This window comes from Bombus flavifrons, chromosome 8 (genome assembly GCF_040668555.2).
Source record: "Bombus flavifrons isolate JBK064 chromosome 8, iyBomFlav1_principal, whole genome shotgun sequence".
Lineage (NCBI taxonomy): Eukaryota > Metazoa > Arthropoda > Insecta > Hymenoptera > Apidae > Bombus > Bombus flavifrons.
Genome location: NC_138449.1, coordinates 7,137,888 through 7,161,952, shown reverse-complemented (window position 1 = coordinate 7,161,952; position 24,065 = coordinate 7,137,888). Strand labels below are relative to the sequence as shown.

At 32.1% G+C, this 24,065-nt stretch overlaps 1 protein-coding gene across 2 annotated transcripts in view; it reads left to right on the top strand.

Annotated features, from left to right (window-relative positions):
* Invadolysin (leishmanolysin-like peptidase, invadolysin) overlaps positions 1 to 24,065 on the top strand; it is a 217,232-nt gene that overhangs the window by 117,137 nt on the left and 76,030 nt on the right. The window contains exon 4 of one of the 2 annotated variants that reach the window (XM_069118549.1): positions 4,252 to 4,310. The exons of the other annotated variant lie outside the window; for it this stretch is intronic. The gene's annotated coding sequence lies outside the window, so the exon portion shown is untranslated. The remainder of the gene's footprint in view (positions 1 to 4,251; positions 4,311 to 24,065) is intronic. 2 annotated transcript variants of the gene reach the window in all.

The window sequence follows — 24,065 nt, the reverse complement described above, 5'->3', positions numbered from 1 at the left end:
TCTAATTAAACTAATATTGTTATTTTTTGTGTTTGAAACATTCGCGAACACGCTCGTAATTTGCGTATCAAGGTTCAGCTGTTATATAGTACATTTTCATGGCTTAATGGATGCAGAATATATCCATATTTTGAAACTGAACAAAATGTTAGATCCTTTATGAGATCTGTTGGGTGTTTCCTTTTTAGTCTTCTTTCTATGCTTGATGTGTTGATCGTTTCCGCTGTCAGCTGGTTCGGGTGCGTTGCTATCCTTTCTCTATACCTTCTTGCACATCTGCTAATCTAACTGAACAAAATGAACACAATTGGAGGAACCAGAAAAGGTGCCCCTCTGGGATAGCTAACAGCTGCCGGCTTCAATGCCATAATTCCTAGAAATAAATATTGTTTTACCTACCTACAATGTATTTTCTATTTTTTTTTTCTTTTTTAAACGTTTCGAAATTGACATTCCTCTGAAATAGAAATGAAAACGCAAAATTATTTCAACCTGAATATCAGAGAATTGCTACAGTAAAATGTTGATTTTTTAAATTTAAAGATGAAAGGTAATATCAGTAAATGCAAAAGTAACATTTAGAACGAAGTGAAATAATTATTATTATTACAGAATGAAATTATCGTTTTCAAGTTCTATTATTTCAAATAATTATGCAGTCTAATTTATTGTATAATACGTATCTTAATTATTTTGATGTTACATGTTCGTTATCTTCTATTTATTCTAAATGCGTCCAACACGTAGAAGGTTTGAAATAGATACAACGTACTCTAGTCAGTGATAATCAGTATTATTGTTATATAATTATTGTAATAGTAGTATAAATACATATACCTATTATATATATGCTATGTGCATAATATACTTCAAGTTCATTTCGCGGCTAATACGATATGAATGAAAATATGGTAATGATGTGCGCATTATCGCGAAAATATTGGTACATAAATAATATAAGTAATTTAAAAATCGAATATTTAAGGTTGTACATGTATAACATTTACCCTCTCTACGTTTTTTCTACAGAATTTTAAAGTTCTCTGTCTTTATTCTACTTTTTCTATAATACTTTACTTAAGGTAATTTGTTAATACCGTTAATGGATATTGTTACTCGAAAGTTACAAATTACTTTTATGTTTTATAAGCTTCCACAACACCCGAAGTGAAGATAGTTCCACTAGAGGCTATACATCTAACAATGTTTTAATTAAAATAATGCTGCTGCTCCTTGATAACAGGCTTGATTATCTTTTAACAACTTCACGAAACTTTTCTCATCATCGATAGTAGTTTCTTGACAAATAATTTTCTATAATTTCTTTCCAACCTAATAGACTTCTTTAAAGTCAAATGCAACGATAGTGCAGCAACATGTTTTCGTTAAAACTGGCTAAACTTTAGTCAGTTGCGTGTTTTTATATCATAAACTGCGGATATTTACAGTATACCTTTATGGAAAATATTATAGTATAGAAATACAGAATACATATAATATGCAAAAATATATAAAATGTATTAATTACGGTGTTTAATTTTATAATAAATATTAATTAATATCTTTATTCAGATTCGAGTTATTTATTTGTGTCTGTAAAATTTGTATAAACATTCGTCGCGTGTAGTTTTCTCGTGTCAAAATTAATAATTAGAAAGTAACAAAATACAATTCCGTTAAAACAGCAGAGCCGAATCAGAAGAGGTAAAGATAGGTATAATATTATGAGAGTTTACCAATAATTACTCCCTTATCCTGTACACAATGTATTCATTGTACATTCATATACACATGTTAAACTAATTTTAGATGAGGTTCAGTTTAGAGCATAATGCAAGCACGAGGTAATAAGTTTCTATTCTACTACGTTAGAGGTTGAGATACGTAATTCGAGACGTAAGTTATGACGTCCAGGATAATATGAAATTTAAATAATGAAGTTTAAGGTAGAAGTTTCGTGCCAAAGTACTAGTTGCTTCAATTTGGGCGTGTAGTTCGAAGTCTTGCTGCATATTAAATTTCATTTTTGACAAATTCTTCTTTGAACGTGGCCTTGAAGTTTTCAAGAATGTGGGTAGGTAAACTTCTTCAATACGCCATTCCCGTAAAATTCTGAACGTTCTTTGTATTGGACCGTACACCATCACTTCTTTATTCGAGAAAATTGACTCATAAATCACAAGTTCTATCGATGCACGTAGCTTTACAACGTGTTTATTATCTTGATGTACGTTTATAAATAATAATGAATTTTTCCGGAATATATATATTTTTTTTATTTATTAATATTTACAATCAATTCTCGCATTGAGAATTTTCAGTAATTTTTTCTGGCGTGGCGCAGTGACATGGCTAATTATTTATAATAAGTTAATACTTATTATAGATAAGTATAATTTATAAGTAAGTGTTATAAATAAGTAAATATTACTTAATATAAATATCTAATTAAATCTAGTGTTTAGGTCTAACGGGTAGTATCTTTCCAGCCTGCGGATCTGGTCCGCCGTGTCAAGTAATCCAGTAATTAGGGGGTTTCGATGTTTGTTGACTCTTTTGCTATATCTGTCGCTATATTTTGCTATTTCCTCTTTGACTGTGGGTATCTTGAGGTCGCGATGTATTAGTTCGTTGGTGACATACCAGGGTGCATTTATAATGGATCTTAGCGTTTTCGATTGGAAGCATTTTTTGTTGAAGTATTTTAATGTTGGAATTACTTGCTGTTCCTCATAGTTGGATTCCGTAGGTCCGGACAGGTTTCATTACGGTCTTATAGAGGGTAATTTTATTCTGTGTGTTTAGTTTGTAGCGTCGGCCAGTGAGCCAATAGAATTTTTTGAGTTTGTCCTTTAGTTGCTTCGTTTTGTCTGTGATATGATTTTTCCAAGTTAATCCATAATTGTCCAGGATCATGCCCAGGTATCTGACTGTGTCCTTGCTAGGAATTATTGTATTGTTGATGGTAACCTGGGGGCTCCGGAATATTTCAAAAATATTTTATAATGTGCTTGCTGTCATCGATTTATAAATATTAATCAATCTTTATATGGTATACTTTGCTTTCCTTTCTTTTTCATTCTTTGTTTCGTATAAATCATATCGAATTATATTCTGATAAAGGCAATTGAGTTGACTTAGCAAAGCACACAAGAATATATCTCAGCAGAGTAATTTTATTAGCCTCCATTAACTACCATTTAGCTGCAATGTTTTATGCTTTTACTATAATACCCTTTTAAAAGGATTTCATACTACGCTTGCTGGAAATACATATCGTAATTCAGTCTATTAGGTGCGATTTAAGTCATATGTACCGATATAACATAAAATATTATGCAGCGAAGCTGTGTATTTTCTGAAAGTAAATTCGCTATGAGCGTTCGAAACAACACGATATTTTAGTCAGTGGAAATGGACGAGTATAGTATTTGAAACAATTTATTCGGATGAACGAATTATATATCTACAATAGCTAAGATCATTATACGAATTTGTTAGGGATTAGAATAAATTGGAAAGTGCAAGTTGTAGCAAAGATAGCGAAGGATGTGAGTGACAGCCCCTTCCTCTAATTTACGGTTGAAACTGACAGGTTGACATTCTGTTGCAATGTAATAAACGCGAATGCTTACAAATCCCCTTCTCTGGACATAGTATTGAATTACTATGGATGCTAAATGCTAAGGGAAGGAGGGTTGAATAAAGCACAGGGTTTCCTCGTTTCCCCATTGTAATTAACGCCTCCACGTAAACCTGTGCCAAAGCTGAAACCTCGTTCTTACGTCAGTGTTTAAAGTTATCTACTCGATTCCCTTTTATCTTAATTAAATGCAATTAATGTCTGTTTTGCTCATTATTATAATTAAAACTTTTTAGATCAAAGGCAAGTAACAGTCGAATTTCGAGCTTGCTAAGTCGAACATTTTCAATTAATGTACATATTTACTCTTAAACTATAAATCCAGACTATAAATTTTAGATTATTAATTATTAATTACTAATTTATATTATATATGATTTGTTGTGTTTACCTATGTTTCTCGAATAATTAGAAATGATTTATGTCCGTAATATTCAATTTTATAAAGTATTTTATAATTATGCGAAAATATTTTTATGAATTAAATAATTCTTGTTTTATATAGTAGGATCATATCGTATTATATTAAGGATATCATTGTATTTTTATGCAGGCAAATTAATTGTTGATTCTCTCTTAGTAACTAATTTTTTAATATTTTGTTACAGGTGAGAGAAACTAATCTTACAAATATTCGAGTAAACGAGAAATATGGCATCTCCGTAGGGTAAAGTATTATTAAAGCAAATAAAATAATATATTAACATTTTTAAAAAGAACACTAAATCTGAATGAGTTTAATATAAATGTTACGTTACGTACAATATTAATGTTACGTTTATTTTAAAGATCGCATAAACTCTATTTGCTTGTATTAAATTTGCATTCCTCCAAGTGGGGTACTTTATACATGTGTTTGAAGAGACTTAAAAATTTGAAGAGCGTGTAATATTCACGGGAAACGTAAGAAAACGTTTGATCAACATGAGTCTAGTAACTTTTCAAAAATGAAGAATTCAACTATTTTCGCATAAAGAAATTTTTAGCTCAAAACGACGACAAAATTTCTACCCCCTGATGCTAAAACGAGCTTCTACCTATGTGTAGCTAAATTAACATTGTATATTTATGAACCATCTCAAACGACAAGTAATTCTGATGCATAGATTAAAGTACTGAAAATAATATAACAAGTACATCTTCTATAAAAATGATGAAAAATTTGAAAAAATTTCCGAACCTATTTCTACATATTTTATAATATTTAATATAAATTTGATATTGTAGCAATTTATTATAGTTTACTAATTTTAAGGTAATTCTGTAAAAATTTCGATCATTTTTTGTAAATTTTATTATTGAGAATCAATCTCATGAAATATCATATTTTTCATTAAAGCACACATAGATATGTCTTTTTGGAAATTATTATTCATTAAAAATATTTGAATATCTTCATTTCCAATAAAATATACAAATATTTTCTGCAAATTACATTATTATACATTTAATACTCGAAACCAGTAGCAGGAAAATTATCGTATTTATAAATAGGTGAAATTGCATGTACATATTTGAAATAATGCTGAACGAAAGAGAGATTATATAATATGTATAGAGAAGAAATAAAAATAGAAAAAAATAAAAATAGGAACATTTGCATTCGCTTGCAGGAAACTGTTATATGTAACCTCATTTACAATAGACGAACGTAATTACACGTTACTGTCACAACATGCTTCGCTCTAGAGACAGTATTTACTTAACGTGATTGATAAACAGTCCCTTGAGAGTCAGAGTACTAGTAGTACACTCGTGTTTCGGTCTGGTGGGCCCTCTAGGGATTCGAGAACGCTTACCTCACACGTCACAGAGACGTCGTACAGTGTAGGTACTTTACGATCCATGTTTCACCATGCCATTTATATCTTGTTTTATATTTTCTTTTGAGCTTACATACGATGCGTTGCTAACATCTAAATTATTCGTATCCTTCAATGTCTAAACGTTCTAGCTTTTCCTTAGAAGAGTTAATCCTCAATAAATTTCTGAATTATGCAATTTATAAATCGACTATAAAAATTTACTATAAATTTTTTTGTAATTACGTTGGAATACAACTTTCAATCAATGGAAAGTCTATATTAGTATATACGTAATTGCGTAAAACAAAATTAAAGTCATTCGTTGTATTTAAGTAAGAATTTATTCTCAATTAATCTTTTAATTAGACAGCTTACCTCATATATTTCTACACATATTTATGTACCTCAGTTTCTCAGCAACTGCGGTACAATCGACATGCTTATACTCGTTTAGTTAAGAACTGGTTTGGTACACGCGCTGAAAAAATTTTCAGATTTCCTGTCTTCGAAAACAAAGTCTTATGAAAAGTTTAATCAGCCGAGCTCAAGTGTGCTTGATAGATTTTCAATCTCGATTCTCTCGGAAATGATGTGCCATATGAAAAATTTTTATCCTATATTTTTGACTTATTTTTTCACGTAGAATCCTGTATATTTAGATAAATTTATTATAAATATTTTATAATCAAAATGGAATATAATATTCGATCGATAAAAACTCTATATTAGTACATACGTAATTTGTTATCTAATCGTATTGAAATAAGAGTCAGGTCATGAACTATATTGATTAATGCAGCTGATATTAAACGAAGCTGTATTTAATAATCGATTGTCCTTAACAGATAATTAACATCGATGAAATTTTATTGGAATTTTTATCGGATTCGTACATACAGAGGATGTTTGCCAGGAAAGTTTCCGACTAGTATTCGAATTGGATTTAACGAAGTTTCTTGCTTCGCGCGTTAAAATTCAATCTTCTCGGCGTAAAGTATATCCCGGCTTTTTGTTTCTCGGAAAGTAATTAAAGCGGGATTTCGCGTACCAAGCTGCGTCGTAATAACGTGGGAAAGGGATAGAAGCTAGAGATTCAGTTTACCCGTCGTTTTGTACGCGGCTGATCGCTGTAACAAAGGGGGATAAAAACGCACCCCTCATTCCTTGTTCCCTCCTCTCTTTTCGAAATTTCTCTTCCGCTTCAACATCATTCTGTACTTGTGGTGCACCGCGATACTCTCGCATATTATCACGGTGTCAAATAATCCCGTCGTCGAACGTGAATTTATGCCGCACACCCTACCAATTTCATTCTCTATGAACCGTGTTCACCCTTACGAGACGTAACTCGTGTTTTTGCCAATATTCTGTTCTCAACTTGCACCTTAAGATCGTAGAAATGGGAAGAGAAAAGAAATATACGAACGTCTAAAGCTTTAGAAATATATATAGTTTTAGGATTAAATTAATAAAAAATTAATCTTTCGGAAGATTACCTTACCCTTACTGATTGTTAGCCTTCAACATATTCTGTTTCTATATCTGTATATTATAGATATTTAGAAATATTTGAAAATATTAATTATTATAATAAAGCTGAAGTTAGGAACATTTTATAAACAACGCCTATAAAACAATCACGAAATCGTTAAGTATTATATTTTTTTATTTAGTTCTGATTCAATTCATTTCATTTTCATTTCATTTTGATTTAATTCGATATGTCAGTTTCTTCTAAAGACATAGCACTATTAGGTAAAGTATCTATGTCTATAGAATTATGAATGGGAGTTTGCTGTCGTCTGACCTACATTTCTTCCAGGAAAGGTGTAGATACATTTAGTACTGTGTGTAGTAATAGTAAAATAGACGCAGACGTTGTCTGTCACTGACCAATGCGCTATTAATTGTAAGAAAATTGTGATTGGTTAGTGACACAGTACGAATAAGAGGTCCGAGCGTGTGAGAAAGACAGCGATAGGGAATTATCGAAAAATTCGATTCTCTTCAAACGATGATATCTCAGCAACGGAAAGTTGGATGGAAATAAAACGAAAAGAATTCTACAGAGGAAGGTTCATTCTTTCTAACGACTACAACTGGACTCGAAGATCTTCGTTAGTTTTGCAACAGTAATCATTTAAACTTTTAGTAGTTTTAATAGATGTTATTCGTGTATTTAAGATTTCTCGGAATAAATGTGTATATTTTTTGAATAATGCCGAATAATGTTATTTATAGTGGTTTTTATAATAATCCATATATTAATTACAATGTAGAAGAAAAAGTTGGAATATTGCTCAGCTTGCGCATCACATTGGTTGAAATGTCTTCCATAGAACCGAAATGCATCTGTTAAGCAAAATATAAATTTCAAAAGAGAAAATTGGCTTTTGCCGTTGCATCCGCTAAATTTGATTAAATTTTTATCCAGGTGCAATTATTAATCCACTTGTGATTATATTTTTCAATCTAAATTTGACCTGATTCTTTTACGTGTGTTGGTTTCCTGTGTTTAAATATTTTCCAGGAAATGTTGAAAATTGCAATATTTGTAGCTAGATAATTATATTTCCTTTTAAACGACATGAATATACATTTTAAATAATCTCTTTTCCATTGCATATAGTCGCTTATATGAAATATTAACGACACAAAAAATGAAAGGTTGTGATTACAAATTAATGTACGTATAACTCAAAACATTGTAAGTATTTTAGTAATTCTTATATTGATTTATGTAAATCAATAAATTATTATTTTACTATTATTTTAAATGATTAAATTACCATTATTAAATTTTTTTAATTACTATTTTATTATTATTTATAGCGAGTTTCGTATCGAATTGTATTTTAAGTTGTACTTTGAAGATTATACCTCGTCTTTCTGTATAAATACACAAAGCTTTGCATATTTCGTCGCTAAATATTAATGTACCTATCACCAGAAATACTTAAAATCAAAACCGGATTCAGCGAGAATGCATCAGTTTGTGTGTTTATTCGTATAACAAGAGCTGTATATCATTATATAAGGTAAACGCGTTGTACAAGTAGCTTTCAAAGGCGATCATCAAACAATCGTCCCGCGTTTAAAATGGAGGTCTCTGCGTCAACACGGCTGATTCTGCATATTCTCTGACTACGCAGTTCCGGAGGCAACCCCATGCGAATCACCTCAATCTCCCCTCTGAGGATAAAAGTTGAGCTCTGTCTCGAGAGCCCCATCTAATGTTTGTCAGAGCATTGTATTTCCCGATGTTGTTTACCATGTCGTTCCAATGATAATAAACCAATCTTGTGGTCATTTGTATCTCTTGACGTTAATTTTAAAGATTCCGTTTTAAAAGAGGAATTGTTTCGTATCTCAAACTTGCAGCAATACGGTCATATTTTTTCTTTCTAATTTTTGGACACCCGGTCTTTACGGAGAATTTTACAGGATAAAAATTTATTTACAATTTTTAATACTACATAAATCAATTGTAAAAAACAAATGTTATTTCAATACTTTGAACCTTCTACATTTATAGTATTATAGTATCGAGTGTTATCTTTTTATTTAAATTTTCCTTATCTAAGTATATGTATCAAAATGGTGATTTATAAAAATGAATTATAAATATGAAAATAAATATGAATGAAAATAGGAAGATTTGTAAATCATAAAAATAAGAAAAAGGAGGAAGAGAAATGACAGAATTATTGTTACATATAATTATTAGATTTTTCAATATTAACCATACAAAGAGTTTATTTAGCAAATTGTAGAATAATTTATTCGCGAAACATACGGTTTGATTGTTATTACAAACACAATTAATCTTTGTTAGGACGCTGATATCAGCCTGCGATGCACATTTATAATAAATTATGTATTCAATTTTAGTTGATATTAATTATTTCTCATTAATGAAAATAAACGTTGGAGCATTGAAATTCTGGTTTATTTTGAATTCATTTGTAATATATGGGTATAATTACACGATGATGCATTTTGTACATTAGCATATATTTTAAACACGATTATACGAAACTGGTTTCAGTTATTAACAAAACATTAATTACACCTGTCGTTTATAAGTATATTTTCAGGTATGCACGTTTATAACTACGTAATTTTCAATACTGAAATATGAGAAGTCAAATCACAATAATTATCCGAAATTATTAATAAAAATTGAGTGCTCAAGTCATAGCATAAACTGAATCAAACTTGAGTTACCAACGTCAAGTTTAGCTAGTAGATTTTTTATGACATAACGTCGTTGCCCTCCTTACCTAACCTGCCTTAATTACCATTTAAAAATTAAAGAAGACTAAAGATTCATTATTTTCTTTGTCTCATCTTTGTTATTATTCTTCCAATTCAGAATACTTAGTTGTTATTTCGTAACAGTAGCACAAGTTTACCTAAGAGGTAATGCACAAGTAGAATTTCAAATACTTTGATGTATCTCGAAAAATGGAGAAAATGCTGGATAGAGTATTTTAAAGGAAAAATCAATCCTTAGAAAGATTAAAGTAATTCTTAATAACCGAAATGTTTAAATATGAAAAGAAGATCAAACCCAAATGAATAAAAGTTTGTTGTTCCAAAACTTTGTCCCCTCATTATTTATTTCTCAATGTATACGAATGAAAAATATGGGAGAAAGACGGAATCCTGCGAAAGTTGGCTTAATAGGATCCCTGTTTCGACATGGATCTGGCATACAGTTTAATAATGGAACCAGCATCCCATCTGTCTTTTGAACAGCGTGCTGCTGACAACCGAAGGTATGGGTTCTTCGAGACAAATGAAACAAAAACAAGTGACAGTACAAATAATAAAATAAAGGAAGAAGCTGGCACGGTCGGATAACCGTGCCTACAATAAATCTGTCAACATAGTAAAATATGCATCCGACGAAAGCGTGCGTCCTGCGCAATCAGAGCGCGAGCCTGGAACAAATGTACCCCACCAACCGAATGTCGGTCGTTATCGGAAAATAGTTTTGCGGCTCTGAATCGTAACGTTTCTCGTCAAGGGCGTTCCAAGCTTTTGCTATCTTCCACCCAAGGATTTCTCGGTATTACTTCCGTGCAAATTTAGTATCTACGATCAGTCATTCCCGTAGAACTAGTCTAATATTAGCTCGATATTTTACTTTCGTTAGGATGTCGAAATAAGAGTGCTCGAGTATCGGAATTAGATTTTAAATATTGAAATGTGACTGTCTTCTGATCCAAGAACCAAGTTCGGAGAAAGGTGGGGTCGAGAAGATTTTGGAAATAGGAAATAAATAGAATAATTGGCTGTATCTAATGTTTAATCTGTTTTACGTCGCCTGGTAATTTTATTTTCTTTTACCCTTCATGTTGCTTCGGATTTTCACTCACAGCGTTGTAGTTTTTACACTGCAATATGACGCGCTTGATAATATTTTAGATATGAAAACTTACGATAGTGAGATGTCATCATCTTGGCTTCTCGAGAACAGTCGTGTAACTGGTGCACTTGCACTTTGTACATGCACTTTGTGCCCCCACTTTCGTAAACATTGTAGTTTACTTCTTCAGGGCAGACCTTAAACTGCTTCAACAAGTGCAAAATACAAGTGCAATATCATGACATACATGACAGTAGCTGGTACATTACATTTTTCACAGATTGAGTGTTCTTGCTTGTCGAATAAATATTTATTAATTAGAGCCGCGTGAACTATCATCATTCTATCGATCCAATTGGACTGGGAAATTTTTTCCACTCGATATCATTTCCTCGTGTTAAGTATCCACGGATAGCTGAGTAATTTCTCGCAGTTAATCAGCGATTCAAATGTATCCCAGAAATACACCCATTGTCTCTTGAAACTGTAAAAATTAATAAATTTGATAACAATTTTTTGAATGTTTGCTTATATTTTTGTATCTCAGAAGACGTGGTGAATTCAGATATCAATCTCAAATTAGGTTGCACGTGAGATGTCGATAGCAGAGTCTCGAAGCGTCGTATGTAACCTCTCACCTTACCGGTTACATCAAAATATATGACCTCAAAACTCTTTCGAAACTGTCCCCACGGTTTTTCCTCCAGAATGTGGCTTAGTAATGCTTCGATGTGATCTTGTATCGTATGGAACTTATCCAGTAGCTGCACGTACCTGCTGACTCGAGGGATGTCGACTAATGTGGCCGTACCATGTGCGTCCCAGTTTTTAAACTTCGTGAATATTACAACAGAATAGTAAACTTCCAGTTAGAGTGGTATACTTTTGCATGCATCGCGATCTTTAAATAAATAAATACTTGAAATGGTGGTTTCAAAAAGATGTAAAAATCGTGTAATTTTTATATGTATTAATGCGTGATTTCTACACGTGATCGATCATTTTGGGATTATTGAGATTTTGGGAAATTGCGTTAATGGTATAGCTGGATCAAACATAAAATCAATCTGAAGGTAATATACTCTGGTTGATTTTAAATTAAATGGCGCTATCTAATGGTTTCCTTTGAAAGTTACTTTGATTTTGGGGGTAGATTGGTGTTCCCAGCGCTCACGTATTTAGAAATTCCAAGCCCACCCTCTGACTTCGTTAATACTATTACTCCTTCATTACTCACCGCTATCAATTGCCTGCGGATATTAAACGGGGTTTCATCTTTTAATGAAAGAAATTTAATTACCGTAAAAATAAATGGGCTGTTTTAATACTATTCGGTATATTATATAATCAAATTATTTGTAAGAAATATTTGCAAGAAATTTGCGTCTCCTTTATTATATTACTATTGTTTATTAGAATATTGTGACTAACGTTTCAGATACACGAATGTATTAACTAGTTGTTAATTGTTCTGCAGTGAAATGTTTCTGTTATAAACATTTCGTTATCGTATACTTTACTACTGCGATTTTTTTCATAAAGCTTCAATTCCACTAATTAAACCATATCAATTCCTTGTAAAAGTATGATAAATATAATATTGTTTCTGAGTGATTCTGCACGACTATAAAAATATTGCGTTATTAATAACTGTTTAAAACATACAAATTATATCTTTCCTTGTATATAATTTTAACTTTATATATTGCAGCTAGAACAGTTAAAGTATAATTAATTAATACGATTAGCTTGCAACTGGAAACTATTTAGAAATGATTATGCAGCTACTTAATAAAAAAAAAAAAAATGTCAAAAATTAGAGTAGATATATTGTTCAACGATGATACGAAACACAAATATTTATCTCGAATTTTACTTTCCCTAAACATTACCAAGCAACCTAACTCCTGATATATTCCAAGAAGCTGGCACGAGAAAAATCGATCGATAAGCGAGTCGAATAACAAAGTATAGACTTCGTTGCTGGAAACGAGATATCAACAAATAAATGCATCGATGATGCGCCATAAAAGGCAGTGGCAGTGTATATTATCTAGCAAGCGACAGGTTCCAAGTTTACAATTTAATGCATGTTAAATCGCTGGAGTAGAAACGAACGCCGCGCCATATATAATAGAAGGTAACGTGGTTCGCGAACCTCAGTCGTCATCGCTAAGTGAGAAAGGGTTGACGTCCCGAGAGATAGATAGATGGGACCATGTCGCAACATTATTGCTAGATAGGCAGTGCAATTAAAGCTAAAGGGTGAACAACGTAAGTGAATAAACCAAACAACGAGCGTACGAGAGAAAGATGCACAAAGATGAAGAGGACTGTTTCACATTAATTCGACATACGAAACATACAGTAGGCATTTGTATTAATATCACGGATCTGCTATGCAAATATGTGTATACGACGAGTAAACGGTAATGATTTAAACGAATTTAATGTCGCTATTAAATCTTGGTGGGTCTATGAAATTAGTGGAGCATGTAACGTGTATAAATATTTCGAGGAAAATCATCACACGTTTTCGGCTTTCTATATGTTCTTGTTCAGTCATATGAAAGAGTGTACAGAATTGTAGCTATTTCTTTTGAACGGTTTTTAAAACATCCAGCGTTTGAAAAATTGAATGCGATCTGTTTTGATGCGTTAGCACTTCAAAATCCATTCTTTCTTTGCCATTTTTCTGAAATTTCCATATAGAGAATATAGAGAATACGGCTTATTGTAAATTTTGACGTAACTTAAAATAATACTCCCAAGTTTCGGAAATGAATGTCGAATAATCTGAGCAGGTTTCAATATCTTCTTTTTTACTTGTTAGGTGCTCTTGCAAAAGTATCAATTCATATCTGTAGTCTGGGTGTAATTTGATTTAACGAAAACCGTTTGGTGTATAATTCAAATAGAAGAATTAATTAACAATACAAAATTCAGCACGTGTTGCCACATATCGTTGAATAATACATCTATGCTAACCCGATTTTGACGCCGAGGAAAATGTAGCTAGTTGTACGAACATACTGAGCAAACTTGTTTAATACGTAGCGGATAGAATATTTTAAAAGTTGCCAGTTTAATACTTAAAATATTTAGAAAATTTTCTTCGAGTCGTCCTTTAAGTTTGCTTTTTCATAAAACGGATACTAGTTAATAAAAGTTGACGGTTTATCAGAAATGCTATTGCTTTATCTTTAAAGAATCGTTTATTTATCCAATTGTAAAGCTTATATACAAAACTATTTATAATCGTAAGAAAATTTATATATTTGTTTAACAGATCTCAATAGATAATTCTATCTTATGGAATATTTCAGATTTTATGTACGACCCATACGATAAGTCGTATTAATTATATTTTTGTACAGTAATCATCCAGAAAACTGACATTAGGTTGATGCATACGAAATACGCAAGCTTCTCAAGCAACCGAATACGTTCGAATTATTAAAAAAATTGGCAAAAGTAAAATTTGACAAACTATATTGCCTATATCGCTCGATAAAATAGTCTTTCTATCGCATTATCTAAAACACGTCAAATTGCATAACAAATTGCGCTTCTTACGTTACTAATATAGAAGCGGTTGATACAACACTAAACGACAGAAATAAAAAGAGTTGCTTTTCTAAGATAGCACCTCACATAAGGAAGTTATGCAACAAATCTATAAAATAAAATAGGAGATAGAAGCAAGTTGATTGACCATATAACGAATTTCAACCTTGGCCGTTACTGTCGCGACGAATTTCGTGTTAGAAGCGTGGAAACGCGCGTAATATGCAAATTGCTTTAATTTATACCGTATCTGGAGACTGTTGTTTGGCCAGGTTAGCGACTGCTAGCCAGATTGGAGAGAGGTCGAGGTCTGGCGAACGTGCCTGAGCATCGATTGCCACGCTTTGCAGCGTACTACTTGTACCGTGGAACCCGATGATCTGTGACTATGCGTGCTTGACTACTGTTGCTACCATCTGTAAATCGCCATGCACGCGAACATGCGTGCATGCGCGAACAGCTTAAGTGCTGTACCTTTTTACCCTGTTCTTGTTTTTTTTCTATCAGCTATTGGATTCTGTGGCAAAATTCGTTCGTATTTCTTTGAGAAAATGTCAAAGAGTGCTACTTTCGTAGAAGATTTATGTGTTTAATCAACGATATACGTTACTCGTGGAAGCATGTGAACAGTTGGTCGTTCTAGTACTTAAATGTTGTAAGTTTGTTTTTCAAAATAACGTAATTAACCAATCCACGTATGTCTCAGTGATATGAAGAATACAAATTCATGATAAAATTCTACTTAGAAAGAGTCGTAAGCGGGAACAATAAAATGAAACATCATAAACTCAGCTTTTTCAATTTACAAACTAACGCAGATAGAACGGTTAAGAACTAGAACGACAACTTGTAGAGATCTTGTCTGAATATATTGTGCGTGTTGTACGAAGCACTTCGAAATTTCATTAGTACTGAGATGAGATCCGACTGTCATGATTATATTGGTGAAGTTTGAAACGAACCTGAGAATGTACATAGAAGCTACAAGGTATCCAGTCCAAGTATATGTTTCACAGTCGTGTCTCACAATTTCGAAATATTTCGTGTAATACATACAATATGGACATAAAATTTGTCTATCGTAAGTGTTAAAATATGGTGTTTTCCTTTGCCAGTATACATTGCAATTTTTATCCTATATTCACAAAAACCAAATTTGGCTACATTTCATACGAATTAATCATTAAAGATCCAGCAATAGTTACTTATAATGTTCTAAATTTCTTCTTATTTAAATCAATCAAATTTACTATCAACAAGTTCTGCATGTTCTGTACCATTCAAACTAGAAATCGGCGTATAGACATAGCAGCGTTGCACTTCTGCGAATCGTGTGGATTACTAGGCACTTGCTTCCGTGTGTTCGATAGCAGCAGACATGTCATAAACTCGTAATATAGCGTGTTGCTAATCAGTGAATACGGAGCTGCTTCCCTTTGGGCCTGACTCTGTCGTTGACCTGCATCTCTAACTCGTTAACTTCCGAACCACTTTGATCGACAGAGTGCTACTGGGTTCAAAAGGACTGTAGAGCTGAGACGATTACCAATTTGCTGATCAGATTAATGATTATCTACTATTTCTTTTTTCTACACTATCGTCTACTCATTCTAAACAAAAGCTAAAAAGGAAATTAGAATTTTATAAAGCAGAAATTTAGAACTGTATGTTAACAAAAATGTGTAATTTCGCAGTTCAGAAAGGTTGGAAGACAGATTAGAAGACCAGGAAAGGTATAACTAAAACTATTTTGCTAAAGTATAATCGTATAATATTTTATTTATTTTATAACATTTAGATTATTACTTTTATCGAACAAGTCTGAAAATGTTGTATTGTATTGAAATTGCTTGAAAGCTTCTCTAGCATACACTGTATCAATTGCGTTGTTAAGAGTAATAATTAAACTAAATTGATATGTCATTTACTCTATGTAATAATAGATATATAATTTACACGAGTTTCAAGCTATACTTCCCTTTTGTTAACGACATTAATTATCGAAATAGAAAAAGCTTGAATTTAATAATCTTATTTACGATATACCGCATAGCTGCGTGTAAACGCGAAAATGGTTCTGCACCGTGTATTGGCATTTGACCAAAGCGATCGACCGAATAAATTACATCGCCCGGTAAATTACTTCCTCTGCTCTGACAAATTACAAGGGATAGCCTGTTTTAATAAAGGTAAAATCCAATTTTTTATACATTCAGTAGCAAATCTATTTCCATTTAGAATTTCTTTTCAGATATATTTAAATGAAAATGTTTCTTCATCAATTACAACAGATTATTATTACTATTATAACGACATTTGACTCTAGAAATAATATTTAACAGTTACAAATCCAGATTATTATATTTCACAGATTTCTTTTAATTTAATTATTTTCTTCGCAGATTACATAATTTCGAAAGGCGATTTCCCAACGATAGAGGATATTCTCTTTCTAAACGTACCAAGTTAATACGCGTTGTGAATTTATAGCCTGGCAAATAGATTTAGAGAATTAAGAGTATCTTAATCATTTTTTTTACTACGAATCGTGCCGCGTTATTCATTTGAATGAGAATTCTGAAATACCACCGGTCGTGGACCTTTTTATCGTGCTCTCGTTGGTTCGCAAACCGACTGCTGCATAATTCATGGTATAAACGGCGTCAGCGAGCCGCGAACTGGACGAGCAAAGATCCGTAATATCGAAGAGACCTCGGTGCATCACAAACTCGCAGAGGCACCAAAGACTTTCCAGGTGGATTCGACTTCAGAAAAGAGGATTGGCTCGGCAGAAGTTGGAACGGTTAACAAACGATATCTATAACTGCGGCAGGCCACGCTGCATTAATTTTACAATAGTTGACAATGCACCAAGTCTTACATGAATTCCAACTTTGCACCCCGAATTTTTTTCTATTTCCTTCACGCTCGATTATCGTTCGTTCCAGATGCTGAGAAAATTCTTTTAATATCATTGTGCGATGCGTAGTGGACTATGGATACGTATCGTATGAAATTTAAATTGTTTATTTACAATTTCTTTAATAGCATATTAATATTAAATTAAATAAACGATTTGTCGAAGTATTCGTTGATTTTTAATATTGAATGTTATTATCAGAATTCATCACGATTTATTCTGTTTATTTATTAATTTATTCGCAATCTCCCTGTTTAGAGAAACTGATGAATATTTTGAATGGCTAATTAATTTCCTAAACGACAAAACTGCTCCATACCACAAACGATAGCTTAATATTCTATGGTAGCTGTAACGAAACATTGTGCTGGGTCTTTCTATACGTAATTTTGTAACTAATTATATTATCTATTAGAAAACTTAGTAGCAAAGCGTATTTCAATAATTTGATTGTATATTTATGATTATAGTACACAACATCGTTTGGTAAATTCTACGTTGTTACCGATATTGTAAATTTCGGGAAGCTACTGTTATATAGAAGGTCAATTGCCTTTGGTATTAATCGTAAAACTAAGCTACGTATAGATAGCTTTACGTCAAGATTGTATTGTTATCAGATGTTGTAAAGCCAAATACCCTGAGATTGCCAACGCAATCTTCGGCACTTTGAGGATGCCAATTTAGCTTAGAAGCCTAATTCCATAGTCTCTGCCTATTGTGCATAGAGAGGAAGCTAAGAGGATTATAGTCGTACATAATCAATGAATTATGAGATTGACCAAGGGAGAAATGACAGACAATAAGGGTACGTTTATATTATAATAAACCATTGAGTATGTACTGTTTGCGAATCAAATCAACTTATATTTATATATACATTTATATATATATATTTTTTTTTATATATATAGATTGTATAAAAATAAATTACATGTGTTCGAAACAAATAAATCTATCACAGTCATGATATTCAATCGTTTTCAATAAACATTCGACATAATGTTCAATAAATTAATAGTATCATGCTATTTTTATAATACTGATTAGTTTTGTTCATAAATAAGTGCTAGTATTTTTCCTCTTTATATGGAATTATTTTTATTGGTTTCAAATGTCAGAGGTTCTAAATTTTAACCTAATAATATCGTGAAATATTAATCAGGGCAAAAGTAGGCGAACTTATACCTAGAATTCTGGGTCATGTTTCGATTATATTTTAACTTCGATAAATATTGATTGATTGAAACCGAATTTTTATTATGTATTTTCTATGATCTGAAAAATAACTTTCTTTAGAGGCGAGAAGTTTCATTTAAAAAGTAAATCGGTGTTAAGATCCTTTTACGCACCTTGATACGTATCTATGTGTCATCGCTATAAGAAATAATGAGAGTTCGGAAGGAGCTCAACAATTTTAACACGATTTTCCTTTCCTTCTGTCTCACTGAACCAGAAAATGGTATGCTAGAAGTTCTTATTGGTTACGTGTGTATAATATGACATTAGATAAAAAATGAGAGAGATTTCTCCAAATCCTGGAGCTTAAGTTGAACAAATATAACCATAAAATAAATCATATTGCATTAAGCATTATTACACAAACTAATTCAAATGTTATAATATAATTTTGATTCAATTAATTCAAACAGAAAATTTATGAATGATGTAATTTCTTTATTGAATCTTAATTTTTTCTATGGCGTTTTAGAATTCGATTTTGAACAGGTGATATTTCATTAACCAAAATAAAATAAAAGTCTAAAATTCCAATGATATTTAAAACAATACATAGCATTTCACAAGGTAAAATCAGTAGTCTTGATGAATAAAGTTAATATATTCTTGTTACTTTTTATCCATATTAATCCATAAAATTTGGAATAATTCGGAAATTAATACTAGGACTTTGAAAAATTAAATAAGAGAACTAAAATTTACATTATTTAGCTACGTTTACAATGCGCTTAACATTAATTATCTTAGCTGTACAAGCCTTTCGTTCGTAGTTTCCTCTGTTCTTTAAGATCTCCATTTCTATCCTACACTTATTACTCTCAGGTAATATAAGGAAAGCGCCAATGCTTATCTTGTTGTTAATGGTCATTTATAAAACGTCTTGTCTCCTAGATACAAGGAACACACGGTGATATTGCTATCTCAATTACGATGAAGGTAGCTTTCGGAGAATTCATGGCATGTGGTGTAATATTACCACGTGTAGTCACATAATACTACTGCTAACACTGGGTGTGCGGAGACATATACCGTATTTTATACACACATACATTCTCTCTTGTATTTTTTTCCATTTTAATTTTATTCATTTATTAAAGATTATATTTTAACGCTACGTTTTATTTGGAACTTTTTCAATCAATTTTACTGATTTATTGATCTCCTCTTTTCAACATTGCCATTATGAAAGCTAATTCCAAGGATTTCCATCTAGATGCTACAATTCTACGAAGTTTGAAGATGTTGAAATATTTGTAGCAACAGAATAATTTCTTCTTTTAATCAATAAAACTTATACTTGTTTCTTTGATTTATTCAGTGCCTCTAACACATTCTTTGCGAAAGAATAATCCGTATAACCGTAATTTTCTCCAACATTTACAAACAACTTCACCATTTGATCCTCTTTGAACTGATTACTTTCATAATATATATCTACATAATATTATTAGTTGCCAAGCAAAATTACGAACGTTGAGAGAGACCTGCGAAATGGTATTTCTAGTAAGGTAGGGTTTATCAGTTTGTTAGTAAGGTACGCGTATAAACCTGACAGAGGTCGGGGAGCCACCAGGAATACTGAAAACCAGGACGAACCTGATGCGAAATCAAGGAGCTTGTAGGATGGAATCCTGGTAACCGCAGGAGAGTGAAACTTTGTAAACGAACCCGATGCGAAATCAGAATGTCACTACAATGAAAGTTTGCGGACGAATCTAATGTAAGTTAAGAATCTCTTAGAAAATCGGAAAACGTATAGATGATGATGGTGTAAAAGCTATAGAAAGAAAACAAATCTATTTACAGATGGCCGTACATTTAGTTGAAATTCGATGCGCGATATAGAAATCTGTATATTTAGAAATTTATTTGATACGAGAAAACTTTCATCCGGTTGCTTAACTTCGATTTCAATTTTAACCATTTTATATGTAAAATTCATTTCTGACTTCACTTCGATTTTAACCATTGTTCCAAATATGAAATTCGTTTACGATTCGCAGTATATATAGAAGTGCCTGTGAATTCACTATATTGAATTAGTATAACGTAGAGTTTGCAATTTAGCCTTACAGATACGCTATGTGTTGTACAGGCTAACAACTGGATATATGTACATAAAACTATACGAGTTGCAGGGGAATATACAAAGACGTGGAAATCTCCTTCGATACTTCTCTTTAAACCTCTTTCGTTTCTGGCCACGCATGTCGAATTACTTCATTAGCTCGAATACATCTGTCCCGAAGCATATTCTCAATAGAAAACAGAATTTACCCTTTCTGCAGTATTAATGCAATTCGAGCAATAGGATTCTATTCCAGTACAGCCAAATATCGTACAAATGACCCTATCATATCGTGAATGTGAACAATTTGAAATGTTTAAAAGGGAAGGAATATTGTTAACTAAATGTTACACTTCTGTTTGTACTCTTGTCTTTCTTTGTTCAGTTATTTGATAATATGAATTAGTTGAAACAAATTATTTGGTAAGAAGTGAAAGCTGAAATGATATTGCATTATGACAGGAACATGCGTCATTGATAGGTATCAGGAATACTTGTCAGTTTTTAATAAACGCGATAGATTTCAGTATTGACAGTTCAATAAATTACATATTGATCAAATTCAATATTTTCGAATTCTGGACATTTATCTATTTATTAATGTCATTGGTAAACTAAGGTTTAATAAATAAGAGAAGGATTTAAAATTTCGTTAGAATTCCAAGACATAAATAACGTTAGTAAACTGAAACAAAAAAGTGAAACACTAATTTTTTACGAAGTGGAATTGATTGATTTGTTTCTTAAGTAACTCATATGAGAATGCAGAACTTAATTAATCAATGATAGATCAAAGACAAATAAATGTTATTTTATTTTACTTTGCCCCTTTATATAAAAATTATTTGCGCAATGCAGTGTCGCCTTTCTCTACTCGCAGTTACTCATAGGTAGGTGATATCTCGTTATTTCCTTAATTTCTTCAAACGTATAATTAAGAATGTAATAAAAAAATTCCTTCCTTATTCGCTTGAAAAATGTGAAGAGTGTACCCACTAAAATTACGTCTTCCGAATAATATCCAAGTGTTTTATTAAATGAATGGACACCGGTATTGGTAAAAATTGAGTTGAAACGCGACTAGGTGCGTTAACGCATTTTCCTCATTCGTTGTAAGAACTGAAAGAAGAAAAAGTGATTCGTATTCATCATATTACGCGAATAATGGCCAAGTTCGTTGCATACGCGTTTCTTTCTATGCAGGCAATTTTCCTTTAATAAACAGATACAGCTGTAGTAGCATCATATGCGATGGAGGTAACATTGCGTTTTTACGATACGCGTCAGTGAATAAGTAGTGCGACTGTGTTTTAAATTATAGTATGTGTTAATAGTTCAGAAAAACTATGTATTATTTATCATTTTATTATATTCTTTAATTATTGTGATACACTTTAAGTATCATTCTCAATCGATAAAATAAATCAAAGTGCTTGTCTGTAACTTCAATGAAGAATTCAATAAATCGAAATGTTTTTATGTTCATAATTCGCGACAGTTAAACTTCAATATCCTCTTTTTATACTTGTTTTTTTCTTTGTTTGTCGACGACTCGTCAATGGCCCATGTCATCGACGTGTCACCAACCGAGGAACACGTATACGCGCTCATATACACACATACGCGTTTCATCTTTGCACTCTGCACAATCAAATTTTAATAACTTTATTCTTCGAAAAACCTTCTCCATCTACCTGAAATCTTCTTGAAACAGATTCGATATTCACTTCTGCTCGCCGACGTTTCCCATAAAAATTGCTAAGCTAACCTTCGGTGTTTGTACTACTGAAATTGAAGGTAGAAGAAAAAATGCTAGATATTTGATAAAGAATATTTAGAACATATTATACAAACGAACATAAACGTGAATTCTTATTGCATCGATTTTAAAATATAAGTCACATTCAATCGCCTTTTTTAAAAAATATCTAATCATCTTTCTTAAAAAATATCGCGATTTCATTCAGAAATTTACCTTGGAAACTCGATTCTTAGACGAAATCGCAAACGTAAGGGCAGCACGCGTGATGGAGTTTCGCAACAAGCTTGTTTCTCTCGATCAAGGAGAGTTCGTCGGAGCGTAAGATTTCCAGACAAGCTGCGACTCTACAGAAACGCCTTGCACAGGAATGCTTTTACCTGAAGCTCACGTGTCACTGACAGCAATGCAAGAGTCGTTCTCATGTACATACGTACAGGTATGCGAATAGAGGTATGTAGATACGTATTTCTGAGAATGTATCGTGTCTGTATATACGCCACTACGCAGAGTTTCCTGCGCAGCTACGTGGTCGAAGGTTTGTTCCGTAGACACGTACACGTAGCACAAAGCTGTGGACCGTGAGACAAGCTTTGATCGCCTGGTAGAATCGTGTACACAGTAAATGCACTTGGACGTTAGTGCAGTGGCATGTATGTGGCAGGACGCAACATGGGGATGGTAGGAACATCGTCTAGCGTTCATGGTCTTACTACGTACGCACCGTCCGTGGCAAGTCTTCCATTAGTATAAAAGCAGAAACACAGTTACACTTTGCTTCGACGTATGCCGCGCCATGAAATTAAATTGCTAGTTACAGGTCCTGTTAGTTCTGATTGGTGATTGTATAGTGGCATTTGATTTATGTACCGCGTAAAATGCTGAATATGAAACGTTATATAGAAAATATGTTAAATGGAGCTGTAATGTTGCAGAATATAACGTTAATTGGTATTTAAATATGCCAACAATGTGTGCCATTTTGCTATCACAAAGTTTTAATCGGCGTTTGAGTACGCCAATCGTGTCGTCTATACGATATTTGAATTTATACAATATTTATTGTTTACAAAATAATTGCGACGAATAAGATAATAAAGCTGTCGATAATTTGTTGAAGCAATTGTTTGTCTAATAACTAGGTGTAATGCAACAGAAGATGTTCTCTGAAAGTTTTCTTTATGAAGAAATTACTATACGAAGTAGTCATTATATTTTGGAAATAATTATTGAAATGTAAGTAGTTGTACAAATTATAACATTGTTCAAGTTAAATGCAGGAACAAGTTACATATGTTAAAATAAAAATCGTTTTCCCTATTTAAAAGCAATTTGACTGTTCTTGGAAGTTTTAAAAAATTCATTTGGAATTTCTTCTCAAATCACCAATATTCGTCTATGTATTAACATATACCAATCGTTTTGCATATTGTAATTGCCACTAGTAATAACATTTGCTAAATCACTACACATTTAAATTCACAATAAAATATAGGATTAATTTTTTGATTATTTACTTCCTGCTTTTCTCAATATTGAATAGCTTGGTGACACTGAAAAAATATTAAACATACATATATATTATGATGTTTACGAATATTAGGATTGTTATATTATACAAATATTTCGATATAAAATCACGTAATATTTCAGACAGACATAACGAAAATAACAATCGGCGATACAGAGA